Raw genomic sequence first — 17,326 nt, forward strand, 5'->3', positions numbered from 1 at the left:
AGGGCACTAAGAGGACATCTCCTGATTACTCATAGTGATGTCCCCTCACCCTCCACACCAAGGGGCCCTAAATGTCTAAGGTGTGGTTAAAATTGGCGGGTAGGGTGCCAGGCTGGGTAGCTCGGTTGGTAAGGTGGGAAGCTACCATGCAGGAAACCAGGGTTCGATTCCCGGAGGGGAATGAGCAATGGTACTGGGGGCAATTACCATATCAATGGCGAGCAGTTAACATCACCCAGTGAGGGTCCTTAGGCAAGACCCTTAACGCTACTGCCTCCCGAGCGCGGTTTCGGCTGCAGCTCACCGCTCCCCAAGGGGATGGGTCAAATGCGGAGAAAGAATTTCCCTTCGTGGGATAAAATACAGTGTATACAAAAAAGGAGGACATCTTGCTTGCAGTGATGTCCAAGCACCCCCCCTACCAAGGACCCTACATGTCTAAGGTGCAAATAAAACCGAAAGAGGGGGGGCCCACTCCATACGGCAACCATAGGAGGGGGGCCACTGCCAAGTAGCCCCCCCCCCAAGGCGCATCGCAGGCTAGACCCCCCACCCCCTCACCCTAATATGAGGTTATATGAGGAAGGGGGTAAGTTGGGGACAGCTGGTAGACTGTCCCCCGGTGGTCAAACAGCCGTCCCCCAGCCCCCCCCCAGCAAAGGGGCCAGGGCCACCCAGCCCAGGGGCCCCACCCCCGGAGGCGCCGACACCCCAGGCCCCGCACCACCCACCCCACACAGAGAGAGAGGAGCCAGAAAGCGTCGCCCCCCCCCGGAGCAAGCCCAGGCCCCCACCCCAGACGCCGGCCCTAGAGGAGCTCTGGTCAGGCCTCGACGGGACCGAGGAGGCCAACCGGCCGAGGCAACCACTGATTGCCTCAGCGGAGACCCCGACCCGTTAGCCCCCCCGACCCGTACCAATAATGGGCCCCCCCTCCCCCCCAGAACGCCCCCCCACAGGACAGGGCCGACAAGCCCCCCACCCCAGACCCCGCAGCCGAAGCGGGTGACACCCAGAGCGACCGGGGGCCCCGAGAGGGTTGTCCCGTCCCGTCCCAGAGCCAGGGAAGGGCCGATCCCAGCCCCAGGTGCAGATGGGCAGCCCATCCGGCGCCGCTGCCCCCCCCCCCCCCCCCCCCCCCGAGCAGGGCCCCCCGCCAACCCCCCCCCAGCACAGGCAAAGGGACCACCCCCCCAAGCCAAGCCAGACCACCACTACACCCCCCCACCACGCACCCCCACACCCAAGCCCAGAGGACCACGCAGCGCCCCAGCCCGCCCCACCCAGGCACTGGACCCGACCCCCCGACCAACGGAGCGCCCCACCGCCCCCGCCAGGCACCGGCAGCCCCGACCCCCACCCCAAACCACGGCAGAAGGGCAAGGAGCAGCGACGACCAAGCCCCCCACCCCCTAAGTCATGGAGTCAACCACAGGAGACCAGAGAGACTGAATTCTTTCAAAGTTACTTGAGCTTTGGGCTGACATTTTTTCCAAGCTGATATGATCAAACAGCAGATTTCTGTGTTGACTTATGTTTATATTTTTCTTGTTTTTCCAATTTATTAAAATAGTTTTTTTGGCAATACAAAGAGTTATGAAAATGATAGATGCTAATCCTTCTTCTATATCGATGGCACTCATGTCACCAAGCACACAAAGTGACGGTGAGGCAGTGATTGAAACCTTAAGCCAGACTGATAGATCGGCACATACCTGCTGCCAGAGAGCCTGGACAGGAGTGCAGAACCACAGTGCGTGCATGTAGCTGTCGGGTAGATTATTATCACAGTGCTCGCAAATGTCTGAGTTACTGAGACCCATCTTGAACATCCTCTGTCCAGTGTAGTAAATTCTGTGAAGAGTTTTGAAATGGATTAGCTGCAGATTTGGACTTTTTGTCAGTTTAAAGGTGTTTAGACAGAGTTCTGACCAGAAGCTTTCATCTGTGCTGATGCTCAAATCTGCATCCCATTTTTTTGTTGGAAGGGCAATATTGTTATCTAAATTACATAAAAGTTTGTATATTTTGGAGAGAGTTCTATTCATTGAAAAATTAATCAGAGTGGTAACTACATCTAGTAGCTTTAAATTGTCGTCTTTAAATTTATACTTTTTAGTAATACTTGATTTAAGTTGCTGATATTCCAAGAAGTTATTTATTCCATATTTGTCTTGAAGTTCCTGGGGAATTATGAATCTTCTATCAATAATTACGTGCTCTAGTTGTTTTATGCCCCCTGCTTGCCAAGCTGGGAAGTGAATCATTTTTTTGTTAATAAGGATGTCCGGGTTGTTCCAGATGGGTGTCATTTTGCACGGTTGAATTGATGATTTTGATATTTTGAGAAATTTGAGAAAATTAATTTTTTTTAAGAGTGGACTGAAAAGTGCAGTAAAAATGTATTATTTGGGTTTGCATATAAAAAACACACAAACTTTTGTCTTATTTTAGTTCTGAGTCACGATTTTCTGTTTTCATCTTCTCATACATCAAATAATAAGAAATGATATTATAGTTTGAGTCATATTTCATATTTGCTTTTCATCCTACACCTGCTGTTTGCCTTTAGCATTAGCATGTTTCCGTCTGAGCCTTTTTTTTGGTTTTGTGATTGCTTTCTAATATTTAACCTTGTTTCTTTGTTTAAAAACAATCTGTTATATCTCTTTATAAATATTGTTGTTTTTTCATGTTTTTTGTGTTGTGATTCCTGCCACCTGTCACTCTAATAAACGCCTGTGTTTATTCAAATTCTTTGCGTTAGCTATTTTCTCCCTCTTCCCCGTGGAGGGAAGAGGGAGAGTCTATTAAGAATCTAAAAGGCACTCAAAGCATTTGTTCTAAAGGTAAAAGTTGGTGTTAAGAAACAGGAAATCCAATTTTTCAATATTTGTTGTGATGCATGTTATTTTTTGATGGAATTTTATAAATATAAGGTGTTAAACCTTATATTTTTATTGAAGAAACAAATCTCTGCCCAGTAGCTGACTGCATGGAGAGCTACATCACAGAAACTGGTCTCCACAATGCAGTGAAATATCGTAATTTATATAGATACATTAACTTAATATTACGAATGTGATTCAGAGTTAAGATGTCTTCTTGTTTAAGTCAAACGGGGTCACTAAGCATCTCATTATAAGTCGCTTAAAGCTCAGATGAAACTAAAACGGTGGAAGTAAATGAAGCCGATTAAAAGCTGCGCTGCATTTTTGACATCTGTATTTATAAACTGCTATCTCCTTTCTGATTGAAGCACCTTAAACAGCTCGTCTGGAGAATGAGTAAGACACAAGACGTGTCAAAAAAAAAGAAAAGAAAAAAGAGTGAACTGAAGCTCATCTGCTCATTAAATGGCCTTGAAGATCAGAAATTCCTTAATTCTACTTTGTATTTACAGAGAAGTGGAGCAGCAAGGGTCAGTTAAGGTGTCAGTCTACTCCGAGGAGCTGAAATGGAGCTCAAAAGCAGATGGCGGGGAGAAATCAGGAGGTGTGTGGGAAAGCAGAGATTTCAGAAAGTGGATCTTCACCAAAAATATTTTCTTGTTCTTCAGAAAACCCTCCAAACACGGAAAAAAAAAATTAAACTTATTTTACTGTGAGTAATCTGACAGACGTCAGGTTTTGGTTACTCAGTTTCTTATTGTGATTTCTAAAAATAAAGCATTTTTCTCACAGTAATTCTCTGACTCTTTTAGGTCTAAGACAGGAGTATGCAACTCTTAACATTAAAAGAGACATTTGGATCAGTTTTTTACTGACAGACCAAAACCCAGCGAGAGCCACAAAGCCTCACCTCAATGTTTAGCAAAATACACTGAATTTATGATTCTGTGGTCATTTATAAAATTTAACTTTTGATTATTACAATAATCAAATTATAAGAGTGTTTAATTATTGTATATTTAATCATTTAAACTTCCTGTACTTTTTACAGTAACACGTGCAAGTTCCTTTCAAAAATAAGCAAAGTTACGCTTATAACTTTTCTGGTAACACTTTAGATTAAGATTCCTTAACAAGCTTTGTTAACACATTAACAAGCATTATAATAGAATTTTTAGGGTGTTAGTAAAACATTTATTAGTACAAGAAGTCTAATAATGTTTATTACTTCGTTAACACATTTACAAGCATTATTATTAGGATGTTTTTAAGATGCTAATGATACCTTTATTGGCATTATAGATGCCTAAAAAAATGTGTCAGTGTTAATAAGCTTATTGAGATTTATTAACAACCTTTGTTAACAAATTAAGAAGTATTATTATTGTTTGGGGTTCTAGAAAGACATTTATTAGCTTTATAGATGTCTCACACAAGCCCAAGTGTTAATAAGCCTAATACGTTTTATTAAGTTTTATTAATAGGCATTATTAATGTGTAAGATGATAGTAAGATATTTATTAGCAATATAGATGTCTTGCAAAGACCTGAATGTTTTAATCAGACCCATTAACATCTAAAGTAAGACCATTGTCTTTGAAGTCCATATTACCAAACTGCTTACAAGCTTAAAAAATGTATTCATTGACTTTGTTAACAATTTATTAATTGTTTTGCAGCACCTCAACTAAAGTGAGGACGGTTTTTACCACAAACCACCACACAGCATAAAGATTGTAAAAAGAACTTTAAAACATTAAAACAGACTAAACATACAAAAGTCTTTCTATGAAAGAAATATAATAATTTAATTCAGACAAACTAAAAAAAAATTTAAAAAAACATAGGGACCGGTGTTGGATGACTCTAGCATCATAGCTAATAAGGATTAGCTAACAAAGATGGGCGGGGCTTTTTTGTCACCTGTGTGAAAGCTTAGAGAAAATCTAAGAGGCCATTAAATTGGCTGAAAGCAAGCACGCCTGTTTTGCTGATGAGCTTGATTGACAGATTCATTAGCCAAACAGTAAATTAGTTGACCCGCACATCTTTGATCTTGTTCCGGTCAGTCGTTAGCGTGTTAGCTTTAGCATGGCCACATTAGGTTTATTCCCTTCGGTCTTCAAAAATTACTGGCTTGTGCAACTTTCCAGTGGACTTAAAAGCAAGGCAACAGTGGTTGAATGCAGTTGGCATTGGATCCAGAGAACTGTCTCCTGGTGATGGGATTTGCAATGAATGTTTCACTCGGGATAGTTTGCTAAAACTTTATCCTTATTAGCTTTGATGCTAGCATAATCCGACACCAGTCCCTATGTTTTATTTTTTATTTTTAATTTGTCTGAAATGAATTATTATATTTCTTTTACAGAAATTTTTTTGCATGTTTAAGTCTGTTTTAATGTTCTAAAGTTCTTTTTACAAGCTTTATGCTTTGTTCGTGGTAAAAGCATTCCTCACTTTAGATGGGGTGCTTCAAAACAATTAATAAACTGTTAACAAATGCTAATAAATATCTTACTAGAACCCAAAACAATACTTCTTAATTTGTTAACAAAGGTTGTTAATAAATCTTATTAAGCTTATTAACACTGACAAATCTGTTAGGCATCTATAATGCCAATAAATGTATTATTAGCATCTTAAAAACATCTTAATAATAATGCTTGTAAATGTGTTAACCAAGTAATTTAATAAACCTTATTAGACTTATTGTACTAATAAATGTCTTACTAACAGGCTAAAAATTCTATTATAATGCTTGTTAATGTGTTAACAAAGCTTGTTAAGGAATCTTAATCTAAAGTGTTACCTTTTCTATAATTATGACTTTGGTGTGCCTTCTTAGTCTCTCATTTTGACATCAATTTTAACTATAACAACATTAGTTTAAAGCCAAATTTTGGAAAAAAAAATATGAACATAACAGACAAAAAATATATAGAAAATGCAATAATTTCCTCTGATTTTTTTTAAATGTATTGCCATCATTTTTCAGTTATCTGACATGTTAAAAATCTAACAATAATGACAAAACTAAGTTAACTAAAACTAAATTACCAAAACTACAAACCCATTTTGTTACTTCAAAACAAAACAAGCACAAAAGAAGGTTAAAATGTGACTCTGGAGCCTTAGACTAAGACAAAAGCTTTGCTAGTGTTTGTCTCTCAAAGGCTGCAGTTGCTTCGTTTCTCTTGCAGGGGGCATCCACGCCTGTGTTTTAACATCCTACTTGAGTCTGTATTTATTCAGACAGTAAAAATAAGTGAAGCTGACGCATCCTTTATTTACAGCCACTAAAGGGAAGAGCCGAGTAAATGAATGAAGTTATATTAGGGACTCAGACTCTCCAGAAGCCTCCCAGATGTCCTCTGCTCATCAGAAGCATGTGGTGACGCTGGCCGCTCTGTTAGCCTCCAGGGCCATTTGAGTAACTGAAGGTACCAGGGGAAAACACAGAGGAAACTGGAGCCTGGCCCATAGAGCTGAAAGGACAATGTGCCTACAGTATTACCAGATGTGGTGTCTCAGCCTGGCCTGTCTAGGGAAGAGGGGAGCCAGAGAGGGCTTTTTTTGGAAAGTATCAGATAAGCTGCCTCCCCCTTACTCAATTCCCAAATCTAGCCAGATCGTCTTTTGCCGACAGGTCTGCAAGTAAAGCGGAGTGTGTGTGTGTGTGTGTGTGTGTTTGGGGGGGGGGGGGGGGGGGGGGGGGCGCTGTAGGAAACCAGAGCTGAACTGTGAGATTATTTTACAGTTTATACAAGTAGCAGCAAAGGTTTCCTCTCAAGGCCATGACATATAATCTCTGATGTGCTCATCGAGGTGGTGGTGGGGCAGGTTTATGAGAAAAACCTTCAAAATCTTGAACTCCATCTGTCGATGTGGTGGAGGAACCACACACAAGCTGCAGGAGGATGGATGGAAAAGTTGGAAGTTTGATTACCAGCTGTGACAGTCGCTGTCACATTAGTCAAAACTCCAAACACCCAATTGTGATGGAATCTGTGACCAGCCTCAGAGGCTCCACAAACATCTGTGGCTCTTCAGCTTTGATAAAAAAAATGCTAATCATAAATGCTTATATTAAAGTCTTAAGTGTGGATTCATATCCCAATATGTAAACCTAAACATAAATTCTGTCACTTTTTTAGTCTTTTGAGTAATATCCAGGATTTTAAAATCCTAAACTATACTGAAGAAGCACAAAATATTACCAAGTATTGTTGTCCATTATCTAGTTGAACAATTTTTATAGATAATATAAGACAAAACTACCTTACTAGTAACTTTTTAGTGAGATGTAACAACTTGTTTTAAGACAATAAATCATAAATATTATGCAGTCATTTAATCTTGAAAACATTTTATCTCGCCAATATATCTAATGAAATAATTAACTCATATTTTACAAAGAGTACAGACCAAAGGTTTGGAAACACCTTCTCATTCAAAGTTTTCTTTATTTTCATGATTATGAAAATTGTAGATTCACACTGAAGGCATCAAAACTATGCATTAACACATGTGGAATTATATGCATAACAAAAAAGTGTGAAACAGCTGAAAATACGTCATATTCTAGGATCTTCATAGTAGCCACCTTTTGCTTTGATTACTGCTTTGCAGGGCTGCATGGTGGCGCAGTGGTTAGAGCTCTAGCCTCACAGCAAGAAGACCCCCGGTTCAAGACCTGAAAAACACATCAATGGGGGACCTTTCTGTGTGGAGTTTGCATGTTCTCCCCGTGCATGCGTGGGTTTTCTCCGGGATCTCCGGCTTCCTCCCACCGTCCAAAAACATGTTTCATAGGTTAATTGGCAACTCTAAATTGTCCCTAGGTGTGAGTGTGAGAGTGAATGGATGTGTGATTGAGGAAATTCTACCCTGCGACAGACTGGCGACCAGTCCAGGGTATCCCTTGCCTACGCCCAAGTGGCCGGGATAGGCTCCGGCAACCCCGTGACCCCGAAAGGGAATTAAAGGTAAAGAAGATGAAATACTGCTTTGCACACTCTTGGCATTCTCTTGATGAGCTTGTAGAGGTAGTCACCTGAAATGATCTTCCAACAGTCTTGAAGGAGTTCCCAGAGATGCTTAGTACTTGTTGGCCCTTTTGCTATTCACTCTACGGTCCAGCTCACCCCAAACCATCTGGATTGTGTTCAGGTCCGGTGACTGTGGAGGCCAGGTCATCTGGCGCATGTAACCCTGACATGCTTTGCAGCTTCGCCCCTTCCACTGATATGTTGTAAAGTTCTCGCGAGATTCTGGGCTTTATGAAGGGGGATGCGCAGTCAGTTTTGTTTACGGAAGTCAAACGAGCTGTTACTGCATGCATGAGACGCGGACAGGCGGCGAAAAGCGCCATGCAAAAGTGTAACAGGGAACTGGCCAGGTTCTACCGTGGATGGACGCTGTTCGGCCTTAATTTCAGGTCTTCCCAAGCTGACATCTTGGCAACATTGGACTGGGCGCTAGGAGCCATTTACACCTACACCCTCCATATGTCGATGTGATGGATTTACATTATGAACTTTGCTTACGCTGAACTTCTTGGAACCGGATTAATGAACATTTGGAGGATGGACAGCAGATGCACTGCATTAAACTGACAGTTTTTTGCTTTTTTTGTTATTTGCTGTTGTATACCAAATATGAATATATATTCATTCTCTGCATCTTAGTGTCGCCTGTCATCATTCAGCACTTCCTCTGAGACAAACTTTGGCCCTTCACACTAGCTTAAACTAGAGTCTTGTGAGATTCTAGTTAACTGGCTACACGCAGCACCCCATCACTCTCCTTCTTGGTCAAATAGCCCTTACTCAGCCTGGAGGTGTGTTTGGGGTCATTGTCCTGTTAAAAAATTAATGATGGTCCAATTAAACGCAAACCGGATGGAATAGCATGCTGCTGCAAGATGCTGTGGTAGCCATGCTGGTTCAGTATTCCTTCATTTTGGAATAAATCCCCAACAGTGTCAACAGCAAAGCACCCCCACACCATCACACCTCCTCCTCCATGCTTCAAGGTGGGAATCAGGCATGTAAAGTCCATCTGTTCACCTTTTCTGCGTCACACAAAGACACGGTGGTTGGAACCAAAAATCTCCAATTTGGACTCATCAGACCAAAGCACAGATTTCCACTGGTCTAATGCCCATTCCTTGTGTTCTTTAGCCCAAACAAGTCTCTTCTGCTTGTTGCCTTTCTTTAGCAGTGGTTTCCTAGCAGATATTCTACCATGAAGGCCTGATTCACACAGTGTCCTTTGAACAGTTGAGATGTGTCTGCTGCTCTGCTGCTAGAACTCTGTGTGCCATTGACCTGCTCTCTAATCTGAGCTGCCATTTCTGAGGCTGCTGACTCGGATGAACTTATCCTCCACAGCAGAGGTGACTCTTGGTCTTCCTTTCCTGGGGGGGTCTGCATGTGAGCCAGTTTCTTTGGAGCGCTTGATGGTTTTTGTGGCTGCACTTGGGGACACTTTCAAAGTTTTCCCAATTTTTCGGACTGACTGACCTTTGTTTCTTAAAGTAATGATGGCCACTCGTTTTTCTGTACTTAGCTGCTTATTTCTTGGCATAACACAAATTCTAACAGTCTAGTTAGTAGGACTATCAGCTGTGTGTCCACCTGACTTCTGCACAACAGGGACAGGGCACACCTGTGAAGTGAAAAACATTTCAGGTGACCTCTAGAAGCTCATCAAGGAATGCCAAGGGTGTGCAAAGCAGTAATCAAATCAAAAGGTGGCTACTATGAAGAATCTACAATATGACATATTTTCAGTTGTTTCACACTTTTTTTGTTATGTATATAATTCCACATGTGTTAATTCATAGTTTTGATGCCCTCAGTGTGAATCTACAATTTTCTTAGACATGAAAATAAAGAAAACTCTTTGAATGAGAAGGTGTGTCCAAACATTTAGTCTGTACTGTATAATTTTGACAACTTTATCCTTAAAGGTGTATCTCTAGCCTTTGTTTGATAGGTCTAGAAATAAAGATAGATGGACTTTTGAAGCGCCTAAAATGAGATACTTTTTAGCGGAAAAGTACAAGCATGTGTGTACACTACACTATATTACCAAAAGTATTTGCTCACCTATCCAAATGATCAGAATCAGGTGTCCTAATCCCTTGGCCAGGCCACAGGTATATGAAATCCATCACTGAGGCATGCAGGCTGTTTTTTTTTCAAACTTTCAGGAGCTCAGTAAACTCCAGCGTGGATCTGTCATGGGTTCCACCTGTGCAACAAATCCAGTCATGAAAATTCCTTGCTCCTAACTTTTCCACGGTCAACTGTTAGCTCTATCATAACAAACTAGAAGAGTTTGGAAACAACAGCAACTCAGCCACAAAGTGGTAGGCCACATCAACTGCCGTAGAGGGGTCAGCGGATGCTGAAGCGCATAATGCAAATAGGTCACCGACTTTCTGCACTGTTAACAGCTAAAGAGCTCCAAACTTCATGTGACCTTCAGATTAGCCGAAGTACAGTATGCAGAGAGCTTTATGGAATGGGTTTCCATGACCGAGCAGCTGCACCCAAGCCACACATCACCGAGCGCAATGCAAAGCGTCTGATGCAGTGGACTCTAGAGCAGTGGAGCCGCGATCTCTGGAGTAATGAATAGGGGTGTGTATTGGCAAGAGTCTGGCGATACTATACGCATCCTGATATGCGCCCCGTGATACGATACGTATCCCGATATTTTACCGAAACATGTTTTCTTTCTGTTTTTTTAAATATGACTTTGGAAAAACTCAACCTGAATTTTAATGGGTTCCACTGTAATAAAATGGTCAAATTCGGTTTAATGATCACAATGTTAAGCACTGCAATTGTATCTCATATATATGTTGTGTTTACCAAAGCAAATTCATAGTGCTTTTATTTTAGTAAGTTAAAATATAGAAAGGGAACAGTCAACATTGTCTGATTTCCAAAAAAATATATTTTTCAGTCTAAGAAAAAACAAAGAATGAATGTTCCTTAACCAATAATTTTCTATTGGGGAAATAAAATGCTGTTTAATTTCAGCATTGCTTAATGTAGCTTCTCGTGCTTTTAAACAGTTCAGGAGTCTAAATGGGGCTTCAAAAATAAAGGGTGGGGGGGGGGGGGGGGACACACTGATTCTTTCCAGAAACAATAAAGTATGATGATGAGGCAGCATGACAGAATGAAGGAAAGTTGCTTTAATGTGACAAAAAAGGGGCTTTTTTTACATATCTGCTCTGTTGCACCATTGCTTGCAGCCACGCTTCTCACACACAGAAGTAACTGGTAACGCTCCTCGCCACGATCTGACGATGTCAGCCTTTTTTTCAGAGCATTGTACACATCCCTTTGATCCATCAGGTCGCTAAACTAGAATCCATTGCCGGGAGGTTCTGCAGAACTTTGGCCTGCTTTGCTAGCATGTTAGCAGATACTAAGCGCATAATTAGCCGCTGCCGTGCTTCACTCGTATTTATCTGAGCCGCTAAAAAGCACCACAATCCAGGTTTTTATATCTTACTGGCAGCAACATGTCACAGAGTTTCTGTTTGGTATCCATTCCAAGTAAAAACGAAGTAGTTCATGTCTCATAACAACAGAACAAGCTGCCTCTGGCTGCAGTCTTCCTGTTGTTTTGTGCAGAGTAGAGCTGCTATAAGAGGCTCCACCAACATCAGTCAGTGTGTGACCTCACCAATGCGCTTTTGGAAGAATTATCAAAAATTCCTATAAAAACACTCCTCAACCTTGTAAACAGCCTTCCCAGAGTTGAAGCTTCAATAGCTGATATCATACTGAACTCTATGAGTGGAGTTAGAATGAGAGGAAGACCGCAAATGGGATGGACAGAGGGTGTAAAAAGAGCGTTAAATGCAAGAGGGATGACTGTGGTGCAGGGGAGAGAGGCTCCTCAGGACAGGGATGGGTGGAGAGAGTTTGTGTATGAATGAATGGATGGGTGTGGTAGAGGTCTGGTCTTGGGATGAAGCGGCAAGGGGAAACCAGCCTTGGCTGAGGTCCTGCTGTGGAGGTGCCAACACTGGAGTGTGCAGCTGACCCTGGTGCAGTTTGGTGTGGCTTAGATCAGGCCTTAGACCAGTCACACACACACACCCCAACAACCCCACACACGCGCGCACACACTGAAGGAGGAGGGTTTGGGGAAGAGAAAGAGGGAGTTAAAATTGTGTGCCCTGTCTAGGCTACCCCACCTTGGTGGGACACAGCCTGGGTATATAGATAGATAGATAGTTAATAGCTAATTTTAAGATAAAATTTAGTCTTAAAAGGTCAAGACTTCACAACATATTTTGAACTAATAACATGGTAGTAGACAAATTCTACTACTTCTGTTGGCAGATTTTTTCACTTATTACAAAGGAAAAACATTGTATATTCTATTTAAACGTATCTTAAGGGGAGCAAAATTTTAAAAGAGGAAGCCTAAAAATAGGGAAAGAAAACACTAAGTTTAAGAAGAAATTCTCTGGAAAGTAGACAATGGTCTAGCCCATTGTTTTTCAACCAGTGTGCCGCGGCACACTGAGAAGTTAGGAATATGAAAGATCGTAAAATACTTTTTTCTTTGTGTTTATATTTCTTTGTATTTTATTATCACAGACACTTTGACTTTGAATGACGGTACCGCAATTTAGCTGCAACTAAAGCTGTTTTCTTAAAAGTCCCGCCCCTTTAACTGTCTCCGCCAATCATTCTTGTGGCCTTAATCACACGTCATCAGTGGTTAAAGTCTTCACTTCCTTGTTCTGATCTAATCAGAAAGTCTCTCATTTCTAACAAAAATACCAGCTAAAGCTCGTCTTTAGGGGTGTAGCTTTCCACAGAATCCGGTATCAGACCGTGGAACAAGTGAACAAAACAATGAAGCTCGGAAACGCTAGTCTTTCTGCGTTCGGCAGATTTTTTGCACTACATCTCCCATGATACATTGGGTTAAAGTGACATCGTCTCGGCGCACAATGAGTCTATCCTCTTAACGTCTTGAAACAACAAAGAACACACATCAACCAGTTTCAAATATTTTAACTCAACTTTTATTACATCTTTTAGAAAAAAACAGCTCCAGCTTTCTTCCAGCTTTTTCAGCCAAAATTATCACAAAAATGCATGTGAGATTGCGGAGGGGCTGTAGATCATTACAGACTATGAGTTTCTCCTTTTTTTTTTTATGGATGCTGGTGGGCCGCGAGATTTCTGTCAAGGTTAAAGTGTGCCGTTGCTTGCAAAAGGTTGAAAAACACTGATCTAACCATGCAGCAAGCCATTTTTACTTGGCAAGAAATCTCATAACATATTAAAATCTAGTAATAAGGAGTTCCACACAAGTATTCAAAAAGGAAAAAAAATAAGCTAAAAAGGCTAATGGAAGGATTTAAAACTAAACGCTACACAGCCCAATACGAATTTTTTTGCCAGTTCCACACAAATGATTAGTATTTTTGACTGATTGTTGTTCATTTTTGTCACAGTGGCTAAAAAAAACTAGTTTAATAAGTGGTATTAACCCATTTTAGAACAAAATGTCAACTAACTGAAAATAGGATTTTAGGACAACATGACCCATCTTATTAAAACCTCATAAAATCTAAAACTAGCACTTATTCTTGAAACAATGTAAATTTTACGGAGCAGAGAAAGTGCAGTAACTCAGTGTTGTGATCATATTTAGCTGTTCTGTGTTGTGTCAGCTGTTCTGGCAGCGAATGCAGCAAAATTATGCAATGAAAGAAAGGATATAACTCAAGATTTTTTTTTGTCTTTTCAAACTATGAGGACAAAACATTTCTCCAGGTTTGTTGGAAGTACAAGGCGAGCCCAACTTCAAAAATTGAGGAGCTTATTTTTTTTTACCATGTTTCAACAGGTTTAAATTTGTGTAACCTTTTTTAAAGATTAGCTGTGCCAAAATAGAAAAAAAACATCACATTTCAATAGTTTTTTGTTTGTATTTGTGTTCCAGAGATAATCAAACTTTTTTTTTGTTCTATCAAAGTGCCCCAAATTGTCAAACAGCTCAGTTTGCAAAATTATACTTCTTTTCAATTCCCTGAGGGAGCAATGAGCTGCAGTCACAACCGCACTCAGGAACTAAACTGCAGCAGGACAAGAAAAGGCAGCAAGAATTCCAGAAAATAATTGGAGGGTTGTTCCCAACAGGTGTCCTGTTAGCTGCTTAGACTAACAGAGACGTTGCTCTACCTGGAGCCATAGATCTAATCACACATGCAGTTCCAGAAGCATCTGCAAACACACCTGGGGGTGAAGTTATACTTGACATCCTGATGTTTTGTTTTTTTAAACTGCATTAATGGAATCAGTGCACAAATTATACTAATGCAGTTCAAATGCTGTAATAACTAAATATACCACTATAACTTTATAAAATATACAATTTATTGCATAGTGTTTTTGTTTTACAAATTTAAAGGGTAATATTTTGATTAACAGAGCAACAAATGTTGATCTATATTTGCAACAATAAGATTTAGAAGACTTTTGTTTACTTTATGCACAGACTTAGGCAAGAATTAACAATATTTTTCTGCAACATTAATGCTTGTACAGTACAGTACAGTATCAGACCTAAATATCATTCATTTAACAACAATAGTGTGAAAACCTGTTATGAGAACAGAAAAGTATTTAGCATACTTTAATCTAAGCTGATACTTGGCACGATTGTCATCCTCTTAAAATGGGTCATTTCCAATTGTTACACCTTTTTTTGTCGTTGCAATCAAAATGAACTACAATAAGGTAAATAAAAACTCAAAAAATACAAACCTTTTCTGTAGAACTAGCAAACAAAACTTTACTGGATTGTATAATATTCATCCATTCATTTACCTTATTTTTCCCTTTTTTAATGCTTGTGTGGAACTCTTTGTTTCTAGATTGTAATATCTTATAAGATTTCTGCGACAGACTGTCGACCTGTCCAGGGTGTCCCCTGCCTTCGCCCATAAGTGGCCTGGATAGGTTCCAGCAGCCCGTGACCCCGAAAGGGAACAAACGGAAGAAAAATGAATTGATTTCATGTGAAGTAAAAATGCTTTGCTGCATGGACAGATCATTTTACTACGTTCTAATAATTTTCTTCCTCGGATTAGTGTTTTTTCTTATTTTTTAGGCTTCCTCTTTTTGCAGTGTCATAGCTGACAGGATTAACTATCTGTTTATTATCCTGCTTGAAGAGAAACTAAATATATTTGTTTTTCTTCTAATGTGAAAATATTAATGTACAAAAAGAAAACTTGACAATTTTGGCTCTAATATAAAAAATACTCTATTAAAAACTTTAACAAATAAATGCCTAATTAAGTATTACTTTTAAGTACAGGCATAAAAACATTATCCCAAACTTTCTTCCTAAAATAACTGTAAAGGGAGACCAATAACAAACTCTCCTCACTCAAACCTTTAAATTTTCCAGAGTTTGGTTCAGCTTGTGAACAACTAAAAAACACAGGATTTCCTTTTCCTCAAACTAGATCTAAAACATTAAGATGAAAGTCTAAAACTATGTGCTGATGTGCTGTAGTTTGTACATCAGCTGTTTAAACTGCAGTTGCAGTTACTCACAATTGAGTAACTGCAACTGCAGTTTGCATGCTCTGTATGTGTGTGTGAGTGTGTGGGTGGGTGGGGGGTGGGGGGGCTTCCCCAGATTGTGTTTACGTTGTCCACAACATTATTCACAAATAAATAATAATTTAGCCCAGGTATGCAGTTTTCTGACCTTGAAATGAATAAAACTAAAAGAAAAATGTTGTAAATGGTCATTTCAGTCAGTATGCTAGCATACATCAGTTCTTCAATGTTTGGTTTAAGAGCAATTCTAATAGATCAAAGAAAACTCCCATACTTATAGAATTTGGTGTTTACAGCCATTTTTCTTTACCATTTCCTGACATTACAAAAGCACTGAGCAAATAATTTCATCTACTTCAAGTTTACTTCTTACAATTTTGAGGCAATTTGGGGTCAGATGTCAAACAATGACCTGGGATTTGAACTCCTGAAAAACTCATTTAGAAGACAGACATCCTAAATAATAATAGAGGGTGCATGTAGTTCTGGGAAGAAGCTTCCCGCCCACCACAGAGCAGACAAACCAAAAGGGTGAGAGTAAAAAAGAAGTCTTGCTGAGTGTATGATGGGATTGGTTGGGGAGGAAGGGTTATTTTAATCCACTCAAGCAACCGCATCCTGGCAGAGCAGTGTGATGACAGCATCTGTCAGCAACAAGTTACCAGGCAGATATGATCTGTGGCGCATCTATGGGAACCACCACCAAACAGGCATCCGAAGCTTAAAACGTAATCTGAGGGATTCTCGTGTTGTGCATTCTGCTGGTGTCTCCTGATCCAGTACACAAAGCAGGCTTGGGACCATCAACTCTCTAATGCTTGATGAAGGGCGGTGTGCAAAAATCCTTCCAAAACTGGGACTTTTACATTTTTGCATTGTCTTGTGTTTTATGTTACATGCGATGACCGCAAACTCTCGGTTAAAGAGAGGCAATTAAATAAAATTAATAGGGGTTTTACTTAGAAGAAGAAAAAAACAACAACTTATTCCAGAAATTGATTAACTTTGAAAATAATTCCTGTATGTTTTTTTGTGAAAACTACTGATTGTTTTTCATTTAAAAATGTATACCTTCTTCTTTTTTTTTTTTACTTGTCCTGTCCAACTGCTGAGCAAGCAGACCAGAGCTGAAGGCCTCTTGTGTTGGACAGATTGTATTGTTACAATGGGGTTTATTTGAATACACCCCTTCTGTATCTGAGGTTAAGCTTTATTTATAATAATTATATTTATATGCATTCCTTGTTGGACCGGACGGAAAAAAGAAAAGACAGGGAGAGAGTGGGATGTTAGAAATGGAGGATATGGGGGGGAGGGGGGTGATAATACAGAGTTATAACAGAATCAAAACAAAAGAGTGTCATAAGTAAAATGCACATACACACCTATTAACACCAAATTTTATACCTTCTCCAAAAAAAGTTCCACTGTTGTTAAGTTAGTACCACAAATGCATGCAACTTACTATTAACATGTTTAAATTAAATTTCAATAAGAATAATTAGTTGTTAGTAGGCTGGTAGAAGATAGAAGCTGGGGAAAATATGGTGCACTGGGGTTTTGTTCTCTATTCTCACTTACTTCTCCTCTCCTCTCCCAGGAAGGACATCGCCTGTTCTTCCTGGGAGAGGATCTTTCTTTCATGTGGACATCCCTGAGATTTCTTTTTTGTTTTCCTCGAATCAAGTTTTTTTTTTTTTTTTAGGAGTTTTTCCTTACAGAGAAGGGTCTAAGGGCGAATGAACCAGTTTAGCTTAGTCTGTTTAGTTTAGTTTAGCAATTACCTATTGTATTTTAGGACTGATT

At 40.1% G+C, this 17,326-nt stretch overlaps 1 protein-coding gene across 2 annotated transcripts in view; it reads right to left on the reverse strand.

The window, feature by feature from the left end:
• pdss2 (prenyl (decaprenyl) diphosphate synthase, subunit 2) overlaps positions 1-17,326 on the reverse strand; it is a 93,130-nt gene that overhangs the window by 14,628 nt on the left and 61,176 nt on the right. The window lies entirely within an intron of this gene.

Source organism: Oryzias latipes, chromosome 22 (assembly GCF_053564925.1).
Source record: "Oryzias latipes strain Hd-rR chromosome 22, Olatipes_Hd-rR_3.1".
Classification (NCBI taxonomy): domain Eukaryota; kingdom Metazoa; phylum Chordata; class Actinopteri; order Beloniformes; family Adrianichthyidae; genus Oryzias; species Oryzias latipes.